We start from the raw sequence: 15,952 nt of genomic DNA on the forward strand, positions 1-15,952 counted from the left end.
TAGAACAATCGTTATTTTGCTTTCTTACACCCAATAGTGACTTATTTACATTCTTTCACTTTCTCTGTTTGAACATTGCAAGGAAAAATTAAAAAGACAGTTTCAAACCATCACAACTGTTTTATTAATTAGATCACTAGCTGAGGTAATTATGCATTATGATTATATCTTATGTTGTATTAAACTCTTATCTCTTTATCTCAACCCTGAGTTGTGTTTTTTACTTTTCCGCTCACTTTTGTGTTGGAGGAGCAGGCAGGTTAGCCCTTGTGCTAAAACATTACACTCCTGGAGGCCAGCAGGCTTGACCTTCAGTCCTGTAATCTGTCTGTCATAACCTACAGAACACTGATGATGATGGCTGGGTCTGTGGCTAAGGAGCAGATGTCAGAGTTGTTCACCCTGAGCTCTGCCACTGCTCCCCTGTGTTAACTTGGCCAGGTGTGGTGGGTTTAAACCACACAGAATGTGGAATTTGCCTGAAGGTGTTAATTACCACTCTACACAGAATCTGGGAAGTTAAATGAAATTATTATTTGTAATAGTAGATAAAATAAAAAACTACATTAAATACAAATGGTAATAAACATATACAAAAATATTTACATATGAAATTAGACAATAGCCCAGCTAACCCCCCCACTCCTCAATAGCTCTACCTCCCTGTACAAAACCCAGAGCCTGAAGGCCATGCTGCTGTACCTGCCCCCACTGCACCACTGCAGTAGCCTAAACAATCTATAGGCACAGGAGAAAAATGAAGGCAAAGGCCAGAAAAGTAGCAAAAGAGGGAGAAAAGAAAGAACAAACTGTTTTCCCAAACTATATATAAATTTGCAGAACAAATGAAATGGAGTAAATTTATCTTTTTATATTCTGTTCAGCCCCTTTAAAAAGTCCATCAAAAGGCCCCCAGTGTCTGTCCTTATGCTGTGTTACTGACCCTTGTGTGCTCACAGGTGACAGGAGGATGGTGCAAAGCACAGAGGTCAGACCAACCACCATGTTTCTCTGGTTCACACCTAGTATGGTGCCAAGGTAAAAGCAATTGCAATACTCTGGCAATGGAGCTCCTCTGCTTTATCACTCACAAATAGCTCTGTATGATTCACTTAGCAGCCTGCAGACCACAGTCTCTCCTGCTGTAAAAGGCTGCTTCATTGATTTCTGTAAGCACTTCAGTCCTCTCCCCAGATAATTTAACTACAGGTGTATTTTACCTCCACATACTTTCCTAGAGGTACACACAACCTTCCCAGAAACAAATTTGATTCACTGGGTTTTATCCTTTCATATATTCCCTTATGCAACATAAAGGCTAGAGTATGCATGTTTCTCAGTATTTTCTCAGTAAAAGTAACGCAAAAAAGCCACAATTTCTTCAGAAAAAAATAGTTGTTCAGTCTTCAAAATTTTCTGGATTAAAATTATACACTCATCTTAAGTTTTAGAATCATAGAATTGTTTCAGTTGGAAAAGACCTTTAAGATTATCAAGTCCAACCATTAACTAACTCTGCCAAGTCTGGTGCTAAACCATGTCCCTTAGCACCATATCTATGAGCATTTTAAACACCTCTAAAGGTGGCAATTCAACCACCTCCCTGAAGATCCTGTTCCAGTGTTTGAGAATCCTTTCAGTGAAGAAATTTTTCCTAATATCCAATCAAAACCTCCCCTGGTGCAACTTGGTGCCCTTTCCTCTCATCACCTGTTACTAGTGAGACCAACACCCACCTCTCTACATCCTTCTCTCAGGTTGCAGAGCCTCCTTCTCTCCAGAATAAACAACCCTAGTTCCCTCAGCCACTCCTCATAAGACCTGTTCTCCTCTTCCCTTCCAGATAATAATATTAGTTTCTGCTTCCACAGAAGACCTATAGATCATTCTCAGCAGGAAGCCAGGGAGAGAACATTAAAGAAAAAATTGGGGTTTATGAAGAGAAGAGGCAGTACCTGGCAGATCTAACCATAAAACATTGTCTGCCCAAGGTATTGGTTAATCTTCTGTTGTACAGATATCAGAAGCAACTTCTAAGTAACTTATCTTCTTGTGGGCTGTTTTTAATAGCCTTTTAGGAAACAATTAATAAGACCTTTCTCAGTGTCACTCAGAGATAGTATACTGCTGATCATTCCACGTACTAGACGTGCACAAACTTCAGGAATTTCACATGTAAAATAAATATTTGCTCAACAAGACTTGTTTAGGGTTAACCACAACCAAAGTACTGCCTTTGTTAATGCAAGTCCCATTTAAACAGATTTTTTTTTTAAAGGAGACAAGGTTTGAAATCCCATCCAGATCAAAAGCATGCCAAATTTAAGCAGCATTTGGATTGAAGGCCTTTTTAAAAACACACAGTAGTCATAGTCTACAGCTTAAATAGAATTCCAAATAGCTAGTGGTCAAACAGGAGATGTTTATGTCTAACTTAGGCATAGTATTGAATTCAGCCATGTTTCTGATGAAAGGTATAGCCATGTCCTATTAAGAAGTGAGGGAATAGGAACAAAACAGCAACTCTTATAGTACAAGCAAACCTGAAAGGCTGTCAAGAAAGATGCGTGGCTCTGTCTCCACTTTCCCTCCCTATTTACTTGCTTCACCACAGATCTGTGAACTTCAGTTCAAGAAGGCGGCCCCTCTGATATCACAGCACAGAAGCTGACAAAGGTACTGGGTGGTTCTTGCATCTCTACCTTCAGCTTGTGCTCCCACTTGTTTCAGGGAGCAATCTTGTGTTGGTGCGAACAACACTTGAGCAAGCAATACAACGTGCACAGTGGGGAGAGCTACAGCTGAGAAGTGTGGATGGACCACAGACACCGCAGGGCCAGCAACTCCTATCTGGCTGGTAAGCTCATTTCACCCAAGGAGCAGATAGATCTATTTAATTATAGACACCAAGTGTCCTTGGTCACTTCATACATAGCTGCCATTACCAGGCCAAGCCTGGAAGAGAATCCTTTTTAAGCAAAACTGAAAGTGGCATTTATAACCTCAGCTTTTTCTCATCTTCCTGCTTTCAGAATCATGAGTTGGATTCATCTGAGCTAGTTTCTCACTTTATGCACTGTGGAGAGAAAGAGTCATGTTAGGTTAGCTAGGTTTCCTCTATTCCTGCATTGACACCTTTGAAACAAATCACTGGTGACAGGCTGCTGCTTTAACTGCTACCTTCGAAATGGAAAAACAGTGTTGGATGTCTCCACTTCCCAAAGGTTATGCAAGATTTAATTCATTCATTCATCTGCTCACTCCTTTTGTAAATGGCTTTAAGATTCCTGAAAGAGAGAAATTAATGGATATGCAGGAAGTCAGGTTAGCTCAACCACCCTTTGTTGTGATGCAGCTCAGTGTGATCATCTTTTAGAGGAAATATTGTACTCAAACCAGTGCTAAACTCAACAGGAGTGAAAAATCTTGCAATACCTAAACAAAAAAAATCTTTCTCTTTAGGCATATTCTAATATGCTCATTCTTCGTAAGTGTTCATGTCATTAGTTCTGCTTGCCTTGAGATGTCAGCTTTAAGTAAAAACATTGCAAAAAGGAAAACAAAAGGCCTGGACTGCTTTGTCATTTGCACTTTTGGTGTTGCAGCCTGTTTGTGTGTTGAGGCTTAGATGCTTTCCCTGAAAATTAATTTTTTTAACAGAGTGTCATTTTCCTGCTTCACCTTTACAGTTTGCTGTGCACTCCCACTGCCAGTCCAGGGACTGCATGAGCACTGGCAACACCTGAGTGGTGCTTTCACTCAGTCTCCAAAGGGACCTGTGCTGTCAGCAGGCTGGCACTGATAAGACACCTTTAGCAATGCCCAGAGGAAGAGTTAATATCAGGAAACATTTTCAAATGTTCCTTTGTTGGCTGCAGTCAGTGGTAAGGACACAGGCACACTGGTAACCTGTGAAGCTAGGGGAAGCACCAGCTTCAGTGACTTCAGCTCATGCACCTTTCCTCATCTTCCAGTCCTGGTGTTTTTCTTTCCAACAAGGGGCTTGAGCTGTCACACAGGGAGCTGTGGGATGCCAGTGGCTGCCTATCTTCCCAGCTGTCATACAGTTGCCAGCTGGGACCCATTGAAACTGAATCCGAACCCATGCATCTACTCAGCCCCAAGTTCTCCTGAGGGAACTGAGCAACATGTTCACTATGTGGGGTGTCCATACCACCTACTCCCCAAGGGCAGTCAAGTGATGCTTTGCCCTGGCACAGATCCTTTGTAGGGTTTCTTTGGACCTTTGTGCATTGTAGAACTCCTTCCTTCCCCCCTCAGCACTTTAAAAGAAGGAAAATGGCAGTGTTGTGTTTCTAACCAAGGCAATTCTACATGGGTGCCAAGTTGTATTGTCATTCCTCTTAGCTTGTTAGGCAGAGCTACCAAGCTGTATCCTTCAGCGCATGTGCAGAAAGTTCCCACTGGCTTCACCAGGGCCCTGGCAAGTACCCTGCGTATAGATGCTTCCAGAAACAAGGATGGGGTCACAAGCCTTTATATATTTGTAACTGCAGGATAAGAAAAATGCATAGCTGTTACTTGAAAATGCAGAATCTCAGAATCACAGAATGTTAGAGGTTGGAAGGGCCTTCAGAGATCAAGTCCAACTCCCTTGCCAAGAGCAGGATCACTTAGGGTAGTCCGCACAGAGATGCATCCAGGCGGGTTTTGAAAGTCTCCAGAGAAGGAGACTCCACAACCATTATTAACATCTTACTACTTCTGAGGGTTTTGTTAGGCTTTTCTTTCAGCAGGTCCCACAGAGTCTGGTTAAACTGACTGTAGTGAGGGAATGAAGCACACAGAGGGTCATGAAAAAAATGGCCAGGATAGGGCTCAGATAAGACAGCGTCTCTCTTGGCTTCCCCTGTATGTGACAGTCCCCTTCTGACATCATCTGCTTCTCGGTGAAAGGAGGTATGGTGCTTGGGCACACCTTGTCTTTTATAGGGGTGGGCTTTGGCTCCTGGCAGAGTTCCTAGAGTTTGGTTTGCTCCTGTGTAGCATGCTCAGGGAGCACTGTTAACACACTGAGTTTTCTCTGGAAAAAAGAACCATTTAATCTGAAACTTTCACTGCCAGGTAACATAGGTTTACCTGTATATGGATTAAAGGTGCCACTGAAAGGAAATATACTAACATGAGGAAAATGTCCAAGGAAATGATGATGCACACTAACAGTATTCTAATTAATTAATAGTAAGTGACATGGGAAGGAAACATTTGATACAGGACCATCTGCTTGGAGCTGTGGCAGTTCTGCAGCGTGGGGCGAGCTGGCGCACAGGAGCCATGAGGAAGTGAGGGCTCCCCACTGCCCTTTGACGCAGGTGGCTCCTCAGCTGTGAAAAGAAATTTTTGAAGGACACAATTGTTTAGTGATTAAAAAGATAAATCTCCTGAATTGCACTCCTCTAATTACATTGTCATTACAGCAAATACAGCTAAATTATCTTACAGGAGTATGGGTTTTGCCTTGCCCCACTATGTTTACATACAAATCCCTTCATGTAGCAGCCCCTTGACTTCGCTGACTTGTTTAGTACCATATGCTTTGTCCTGTACACTCCAATGGGCAAATCCAGTCATCTTAATAATCCAAATACCTACAAAGTTCAGAACATTGATTTTGGTCATACGGTGCTCTCTCTCCCCAGTAACAAGGGAGTCTGACTCACTGCCTAAGCTCAGATCACCTGTCACAATTAATCTTTTCTTCTTGAATCACTGCATTTGGTATTCTTCTCCCACAGCAACACACTCAAACCTTTACCCCTTGCAAAGCTCAGTTCTTCTTCACAACAATTCAGTGCCTTAGGATTGCTGTGAATGGCTCTTTCTGACTGTGATTTAAGTGAGGCTGGTTTGCACCATGAGAAGAAATGCTGGTTTGTACTGAAGCTGGGAAGAGAGGAATATGTTCAAAACAGGAGCAGAGGAAAGAAACAATAATAGCAAAGTCTGGGGCTTTGCAATGAGAAACACAAGCATGGTTAATAACAGCCCAGTTTCTCCTCTTGTGCCATTTGAGTGATGTTCTCACTGTTGTCAGCCTGTGAGCTGGTAGGAAGATGAAGGGGTTGTGCTGCAAAGAGCACCATGTGGGACAGAGAAAGGGAAAACCGTGTTAAACGTGTTTAACATCAAGCAATAGCAAAAGAAATCTGACTTCCACAGAAAAATACACCTGTCAAATAATAATACATTTCTAGTCCTCTTCACTGCAACTATTACTTTGAAAATCTTGATAGTCTTAAACCATTTGTTAGCACCACAAAAAAGGCTTTATACTTATCTTGGTCCAGGATTGTTTTATAAAGCAAGGTTCTGCTGGAAGATGCCAAACCCATTTAACCACCGGAAGAGTAGGTTTAGCTATGGTCTGTCAGTTCACCTAGCAGCAACCTGCAAGCCTGGGGCTTCCTGAGGCAAAAATCTCTAAATTTGTCTCACCATAACAAGGCACCCTCTGCTGCAGGTTTGGAGCTTGGACATGAAATGAGGAGTCACATGGACCACAGCTGAGCCCAGTGCCTGAGGCTCTGGGGTCTGCTTGTCCTCATCCACCCAATCTAGCTGTTTACTGCTCATCAGCTGAATCAGTGCTTTTCTTCCCAGGGCTCTGCAATTTAGTGTGGCCTCAAAACTCAAACTAGGCACTGGATTTATTTGATACAAAGACACAATCATCACTGGTTGAGCAACAAGAACTGGGCTTCCATAACCAGCCTACACACACCAGGAGGCACACATGCTTGTGCTGTGTTTTCACTGCCAAGACCAACACAGGATCACAGGATCACAGGATGTCAGGGTTTGGAAGGGATCATCGAGTCCAACACCCCTGCCAGAGCAGGACCATACAATCTAGCTCAAGTCACAGAGGAACGCATCCAGATGGGCTTTGAAAGTCTCCGGAGAAGGAGACTCCACCACCCCTCTGAGGAATACGTGCCATCTTGTGCTACCTTGCAGCATAGGACAGTTAATAGTGCAGTGGCTCATGGTGAAACGAATGGCCCTGGCACGTGGGACTTGCCTGTGCTGCTTAGCAAGGCAGCCTCTGACCACAGGAAAAAATGCTGATACCCAGTGCTTGCTGCTTTGATGAGGCCTAGAAGAAAACTGCTAGAAGGAGAAAAACATGGAAATTTCACTCTTTCCTCCCTTCTCTCCTTCACAGTGCACCAGCAGCACCTCAGTCGTCATCTCTGGCGAGCGTGGTGAGGAAATGTATTTACACCAGTAGCCTAAACATGGCTGAATTAGAGATGGAAAGAAATTGGATGGGATAGAGCCCTTGAGGGGAGAATCACAGAATATATCTAGTCTGAAGAGACCTCAAAGATTGTCCAGTCCAACTCTCAACTCAGCACTGAAGGGTCAACATGAAACCATGTCCCTAAGTGGCAGGTCTACACACCGCTGTGCCAGGTTACACCCATCCTTGATGGGGGCTGAAAGAAGCCAGCCCCCAGCTGGACAAAAGAAACTTGATCCAGGTGGGCCGAGAGAGACTTGGGATTCCCCCTCCCCAAAGGATGGGTCCCCTGGGTCAAAGGTAGTCTATTCCACTCCCCTTTCCTATCCAGCAAGCCTATAAAAAGGGCAGACATCTTTTATTGCTCTCTCTTTCTTGCCTCGTCTGCTTGAGAGAGATCATCTGCTGCTGCTGCTTCCTTCACTGACCGCATGGTTGGAGCCTACTTTTCCAAGATGCAGCCACGCTTTCTAAAGAACTGCATCTACTTGCATCCAGGGAAATACAAGGCCATCCAGGCTTGGTTTTGTATATTTTCCTATTTATCCTTATCCCTTACCTTTGTGAACCTTCCCTGTTATTGCACTCTCTCTCTCTCTCTCTCTCTATATATATATATATATATATAGTTAAAAATTTACCTCTTCTACTTCCAAACCAATTCCAGACTCTTTCTTTCATGAATTTATCTCTTCTCTCCCCTACCCTTTTTTTTTTTTTTTTTTTTTTACCTTAATAGGAAAAGGGAGGGGGGAGGAATCTCAATCTGTTATCATTTGAGCTTTAAACTCCAGTTAAAGCTCCAACCAGCACAACCACTTGACCACCTATAGCGATGGTGATTCCATCAGTGCCCTGGGCAGACCATTACAATGTTTGATAACCCTTTCAGTGAAGAAATATTTCCTAATATCCAGCCTAAATCCCCTGGTGCTCTTGTAACCATTTCCTCTAGTCCTGTAGCCTGTCATGAAGCAGAAGAGGCTGGCCCCTTCAGGTAGCTGTAGAGAGTGATAAGGTCTCCCCTCAGCCTCCTCCAGACTGAACAACTCCAGCTTCCTCAAATGCTCCTTGTAGGTTATGCAGTCCAGGCCCTTCACAATCCTTGTTGCCCTTCTCTGGACATGCTACAGCACCTCAATATCCTTCCTATAGTGAGGGGCACTGAAATCAACAAAAGACTCAAGGTGTGGCCTCATCAGTACTGAGTACAGGGAAATGATCGCCTCTGCGCTCCTGGTGGCCACACTGTTTCAAATACAAGCCAGGAAGACACTGGTTATCTTGGCCACCTGGGCAGAAGCTACCAGACCAAAGGAGGATGAAATGCAGAAGGAAGGGAGAAGAAGACATGCCTGGTCCTGTTACTCGGGCAGGTGTGCACTCCCTTCACCAAAGCAGACAGAGGCTGTGGGTATCTGGTGGAGCACTGCCTGAGCAGGAGATGCTTGTATCCAAGCTGCTCCTCCTTCTCAGTGGAAGCAAGGCCTCAATTCACACATGCTGAATAGGGCAGCTCTGCCTGTCCTTGCTTGCCAGGGTGACTAGTTGATCCCAGATCAGATACAGCCTCTGTTGATTGTCCACCATGGTCCAACTGCATCCCCTGAGCCAGAAGCAGGGAGTTCCCAGAGGTTTCAGAGACGTGGGGAGGGTGGAAAAAAGCGTGTCAGAGGCTCAGCCATTGCCAAGCAGTTTTGAGGGTGCTGATGGTTTTGTTGACCAGAGCTGAACTTGAACAGAAGCAAGTGCTGCTCCAACAGAGCTGAGCACTGCCCTCCCATTAGCCCCAAGGGCAGCAGCCCCAGCTGCCTGCTACTGCTTTTCACATCAAATGTGAGGCCTGGGACTGAATCTTGCCTCCTTATCTCCTCTGAGCAGCATTCAGATGCAGCAGATAGCAGAGTTGCTATTTAAAAGCCTTATTAAACTATCCAGGGTCACAGTTTGTAACAACACGAGGGGTTCAAAGTCAAATATATTTCCAATCCCAAGCTTTTTAAATGCCTGGCACTAGGGAGGAGTCCTTAATTTCATGCCACTTTGTAAAACAAAACATGAGTGCAACAGCATCTTCAACCTCTTTGCAAATTCTTTCTTTTCTGAAACGAAGCAAAACAAAAAGGTAATCCTCACTGCTCAACAACCAGCTATACCTCAGAAATATCCGTGGGTCAGACAAATCACACTCAGGCAGAAGGATACACCCTCACTGGCTCTGCTCATTTATAGGCACAGAATCTTGGTCCCAGGAGGCAGAACATCATCCCTTGCATAATGCACTGTTAATAGTCAACAAGGTCAAATATTCCCCTGTTATAAAATATAACTATATCTTTTATATTTAATATTATATTTTTAATATTTCAGGCAGGGATATTTTCAGATACCACCATAACTTATTCACAAGGTATATTTACAGGAACTGATACTCGGTTGTGGGTAATGTATTTCACATACAAGGAATATGAAGACAATATAAATGATTTAAGCAAAAATCCAAGAATTTACAATACATTCAAATAGGAAAGAGAGGTGCCACGCTTTGCAGTTTCCCACCAGATGGACAAATGAGATGGGTTACCCACTGCTTTGTTGCTTTACGCCGATGTCTCCCCAGACTCTGTGTAACTATAACCCAAGAAGTGCAGTGCCTGTTTGAAATTCATGTGGGTAAAAAAAGCAAAGATGGAGTCCCCTGCACTGGACACTGTGCCTGGAAAGGGCGTCCAGGTTTGCAGCTTTGCTCTGTAGCTGAGAGACACATCCCAGGCACATAACTAGGGAGGTCGTTGCTGCTGGGGCTTCTCCAGGCAGCTCCTCAGGTCCTTTCTCTCTCAAGTGGGGCTGCAGTAGCTCTCTCTAGGAGTGCATCCCTCGGCATGTTTTAGGCAGGACAGCTGATGTGTCAGGCCAGACAACTGCAGCTTGGGGTTCCTTCAGTGCTCTCACTGCAGCGGCTTCTGGGCGCTGGGAGTCGCCTTGCAGCTCTTGCCTCGGCCACGGTGTAGTTTGCCTGCTAGGAAAAGCTTTTCAGCTGCAACTTCAGCAGCATCTTGGCTCTTGCTGCTTTCTCAGTAAGAACAAGGCAAATTGCCTACCATCTCCGCTGGTTTAAATACTGTCCGAAGACAATTAATGTCCATTGGTGAGAGAGAAAGAGAAGAGAGGAACCCAATAGCTTAACCTATAGAACAAGGCAGGTCCAAACATTGCCAGAGGCACACGGAGTTCACAGGTGTGTTATGAGGTCAGTCATATGTGTGTCACATGCTACACATTTACCTGAACCCTCTGGACCCCGGGAAATCTCCAGGTTTGCAAATTCACAGATGCTTAGCCTATTGTTTGTTTTAGGGCACGTTTTGGGGCTTGTCCCTTCAGGACATCCTCTAGGATAGGCCTGTGGGTTAATATTATACCCTTTGCAGTCAGGTTTCATCATCAGTGACACTGCTCTCTGTCCCTTGTGCTGTCCTGCAGGAAATGTGGATAGGTGGAGAGGAGAGAAAGAAAGGGAGGAGGAGAAGAAAAACTTCAAGGAATCACAGTTCAGAAAAGATCTGAACTTTCCACACTTTTTTCAGCATTTAGCCAACTCCAAGATAAACCACGCACAAGTTTGGTAACTGTTATTCGTTGCTTTGTTCTTTGGAGGATCTGTCTCCTGAGAACCATCCTGGGAACTTCCTTCAAATGGTTTTATTCCTGACTTTAGACAAGAAACAAAAGCTGAGCATTCAGCTCCACTTCTGCCTTGGGTGACTCTTCTCTAGTCCATTATCTGCCAGAGCTTCCCTTTGTGTTCAACAATGGCAAATAATCATAGAATCATAGAATTGTCAGGGTTGGAAGGGACCTCAAGGGTCACCTAGTTCCAACCCCCTGGCCATAGGCAGGGACACTTTCCACTAGATCAGGTTGCTCAGAGCCACATCCAGCCCAGCCTTAAAAAAATCCAGGGATGTGTCTACCACCACCTCTTTGGGCAACCTGTTCCAGTGTCTCACCACTCTTATGATGAAGAACTTCTTCCTAACATCTAATCTAATTCTCCCCTCCTCTACCTTGGATCCATTCCCCTTAATCCTAACACTATCTGACACCCTAAAAAGTCGCTCACCATCTTTCTTGTAGGCCCCCTTCAGATACTGGAAGGCTACAATAAGGTCTTCTCAGAACCTTCTCTTCTCCAAACAGAAAAAAAAAAACAAACCTCTCGGCCTGTCCTCATAGGAGAGGAGCTCCAGCACTCTGATCATCCTCGAGGATTCTTATTTCCTAAGGGACCCAGGGAATAGGATCATCATAAAGAGCAAAGGGATCATCACCTTCCCTTTCAACTAGTGGACTATACATGGCCCACTTTGTTGCCCATCAGTGCCCATGACAAAAGCATACAATATATGAAGCTTTGCTGCACTGGAGGTGCACAGGTACCATAAACCAGGTACTTCTGAACAAAAATTTCAGCTCCTGTTTTCAGGAACCACACACAGAAATGAAATGACAGCTGTGCCAGCCTCTGGCTTCATATCTTGTCTCCGTAAGTGAATCCAAACAGGTTAACAACACAGACTAACACAAGTTCTTCAGTACCTATAAATAACCTGGAAATACCACATTGTCCTGCTGTACTGGTTCCCAACTTGAGAAAGTAGAGACCTTCACAGTTCCTTACACTGCCATTATGATGTACTTTTATGCGGTTATTGTATCTCTGCATTGACCCTCAGCTCTCTTCATGAATCCCACATTGTTAGTACCATATGGATACAAAATAAAAGATGATCTGGCATACAGATGGGAGTAAAAGGCAATCACATGTGAAAAGTCTGCTATGTGGATATAACAGAAATAGGATGCTGGGCTGAAAGAAATCACTAAAGGCATTGTTCTTGTTCATCCTTCCTGCCTGAGGTCAGGAGAATGCTCCCAATTCCTCCTGGGTTATTCAGAGTAAGAAAATGGCCCAGTGCACAGTCTGCTCCCTAGTTACCTCTGATCCCTGGGGGATCCACTCTGCAACTGTCCTTGGCCAGGTAGCAACAGCTTTCCTCTTTGTTCAGCCCTGCAACCAAGCCCAGCTACCAAGCTCAACATTGATGAATGATGTAGGCAGTGTCAACACATCAGTCAAGACATTCCAAATCATTCCCCACTGCTCCCCCAACCCAGCTGTGTGGTAGGCTCAGGAGCCAGGAATCAGAATGGCAAGCACATCCAGCAGTTGCCCTCCAGGTCTTGCTTTCTCCTCCCTGGCAGCATAGTAGAAGCTTATGCCCCAGTCACATCATATGAGAGAGCTGCAGAAGCAGCCACAGTGCTGCAACCAGACTAAGGTGAGGGAACTCTTTTCTGAGGAAAGGGTCCATGTGCTAAGGTATGTATATGCTTCTACGAATACTGAGGCAATGCTGTTACTGTGAGCCACAAAGACTGGAAAAAAAAAATTGGATGGAAACAAAACCAAGCGTTTCCATGCCCAGCACCATCCAGTGAAGCAAGTCATGCATTGAAATATGGTTTCGGAGCATTTCTGCTTCATTTTTGCTATGTGTATTTTCCTCAGAGTAACACTGACAATGGGAGGAGTGATGAGTTCACATGCCTATCATGATACCTTGAGCTGTTTCAGGGACCTCATGGAGATAACATCTTACTGTAAACCTTTGGGTTTTAGCATATTGTATTTCTGTGTTTGTTTTTTTTTTTTTTTTCACTAAATGTATTCATGGGTTACTTCTAAACTAAGAGTGTACCTGCATTGCTGTCAAACAGCAGACTTCTCTATGGGCTGATTTGGCCTGCACCAAGCTCTGTGCCACCACAGCTACACAATTACCACTGCTAAAGCCAGCCAAATTAGTCCTGGCTCTGGAATTTGCACACTAAACTGTGGCCATACATGTGGATACAGCTGAAGGTGCTGCCTGCCCCAGTCAGATGTTGCAGGAATGCACATCTTAGTGGCAAAAGGAACACACTCTCACCAGATATTTGGACTTCTCAGATTGAAGGTGAGAGGAAGATTCTCTTCAGGATACTGCAGAGAAAAAGCATAGTCAACTCCCCCACTCCCTGAGGCAAGGAAAGAATTTGTGCTGTGACCTTCAGGTGAATGGAGGAGGCACACCAGCTTGCAGAGGTTTTCCACCACTCTGTCCTCCAGTACACTCATGAGCTGCCCCTAATACACTGCTGGAGCTCCTCAGCACATTGTGGGTTGCAAAGCCCCAGGAAAGGGCTTCAAGTATGCATACAGCTCTACCTTGGGTATTGTCTGTAGCTGCTGTTTGCTAAATGTCACAGAATCTGTATCTTCTCAAATCTGTTTGGCTCTAGTTTCCAGAATCTATGGTCACAGCTCACAACACCTGGATAAGCCATCATGCCCCTTCTCATAAAGGTTTTTTAAAGACAGAGAACAAAGGCGTTTGGAATGTGTTGGAGACCTATGCCATAACTGGGATCTTGGGAAGTGAAAGGCTGGAGACAGAACTGGTAAAGTTTCACTGTGGAGTTTGCAAGGGCAAAAATGTGCAGAGCAGTCATGCGTTCATTTCACTGAGCAAGTAGCAGTGTGCTGGCAAACCTTTTTTAAAAAGATATTTTCTACAGGAGTGCAGAGCTCAATAATTAAGAACAATGCTATACTCAAGACACCTCCACCAAACTTTGATTACTACAGATGCTTCTCCTCAATTTACATTCTGTTGAATCTATGTTTAACAGGTTTTTGCATTATTGCTGTTGTCATACAAAAGTTCTTGATGGTTGCATGGACAAGGGAGAGCTGGCTGACTGAAAAGCAAGGCAGTGTCTTGTTCTTCTTTCACCTCCTTTCCTCCTAGCTCTTATTTCTTCTCCTGATGGAAACTCACACATATCCCTAAAGGGTGAAGTACACTAGTCCTATACACACACACAATCTTTAAAAGTATATGAGGCCTTATAAAGTATATTTTAGATGTATTTGAAGCTGAACTGGTAGTGTCATTTATTATTGAGACCACCTGGTGTATTCCCCGTATAAGTTTTTTTATCTGCTGATTATAATTTCAGTAAATGCTTTACAGCTTTGGGTCCTGAAAATTTCCAGGCCCCTGTGTCTTCCACATGGTAAGGGAGACCTTCAGTTAAAAAGTCTTAACTGTTTTAGGAAAAGAAACACAAAACCCAAAAAAGCATAGTCAAGAAAAAATATTCAACTTAAAAATTACCTATTTTTGGTTCGTATAAAGAACTCACAACATTATAGTTCAAAGCCTGAAACCTTCAACAAGAGTTGCCTTCTGTCAGGAACAACTTTCATTTTATCATTCCCATAAAAATCTACTTCAATTTAACCATAATCTCAGTTTGACAAAGCTCATTAAAGACTGCTAGCATGACATTCCCATGATGGTGGGTCTGTGCTCACAGCAGCTTTGGCAAGGAGCCACAAGCCCTGTCCGTTTCAACATCTGGCTGCCTTATGCCGCCATTGTGCCCCACACTGAGTCCCCTGCCTTGCTCTGTGTGACCCCAGCAGGGCAGATGGGGCTGAGCTCATGAACAATAGGTTTTGTGCAGGGCCTCTGCACCTTTGAAGCTCTGGAAGGGCCTTCGAGACCCAGACACAGTACTGCAAGGACACTCAGGGTGCTGGGCTGTGGCAGATGACCCTCACTTTCTACAAGCCCTATCCTCCAGCTCAACTCTTCAGTAGCATCCTTCTTTGGGTCATGGTCACTAGAAATCAGAAGCTTGCCTCCTATCCTCTCCAGCTGGTTTTATGCCAGTGTATGAAACAAGGTCAGGGTGTAGGCTCAAAGACCAGGCTTTGATCACCTGTGAACAATAAATTTGCATGATCCTTAGCCTGGTGTTTGTCCACAGCCAAGAGCACATGTGCATTGTTCTCATGTGCCAGGGATGGTTCTCCACAAGCAAAGCCTGCACAGGGCCAAGAGAAAGGTTTGGTGGGCCATACAAGCTATGCCATATCTCTCAGCCTCAGGAACCAGAAGATTTCCCCAGGCTGCACTGATATGATTTGAGTGGTGTTACTGCTGGGCACAGGCAATGCAAGGTAGGAGGGTACTGCCCAACTCCAATCTAAATGTGAAGGAAAGTTACTTGACAGAAGAAGAAGGGAAGGCATAAAAACTAAGAAGATTGCACACTCTCCCACAAATGTTCCTTAACACACTTTCCCCACACACATCCCTCAGTGCAGAAAAAAAGGATTTGGATTGCAAGTTCCAGGTACTCAAAATCTAGAAGATGCCCCCATGAACCCATTTTTTTCTTTTCCTTCCCTAATTCGTTGCATACAGACTTTAGAGACATTGATTGTGTCCCTGTAGCACAAGGAATAGGGATACATTATGGATGCATCATGCCTGAGTAATGAGGGAGTCTCTTTTGGTGAAGAAACTGTATAGTGAATGAATCAAGAAAGGATCTTTGGGAGGAGAAGGAGCAGTTTCATGGAGGTTAACTGGACTGAATACCATCCAGGTGCACTGGATTTTAGTCCAGCCTTTGCTACAAGATTCCCATGCAAAGCTGGGTGAGTTACTTAACCCAAAGGTCAGCATAGTTCCTTGTTTTCTGTGTATCTAACTTGAAATTTGGGCTCAGTTTGCAGCAGAGAAGAGGCCTCAGAGACACAAAGCTTTTCCTCTTGTTTTGTCCTACTCA

Source organism: Indicator indicator, chromosome 2 (assembly GCF_027791375.1).
Source record: "Indicator indicator isolate 239-I01 chromosome 2, UM_Iind_1.1, whole genome shotgun sequence".
Lineage (NCBI taxonomy): Eukaryota > Metazoa > Chordata > Aves > Piciformes > Indicatoridae > Indicator > Indicator indicator.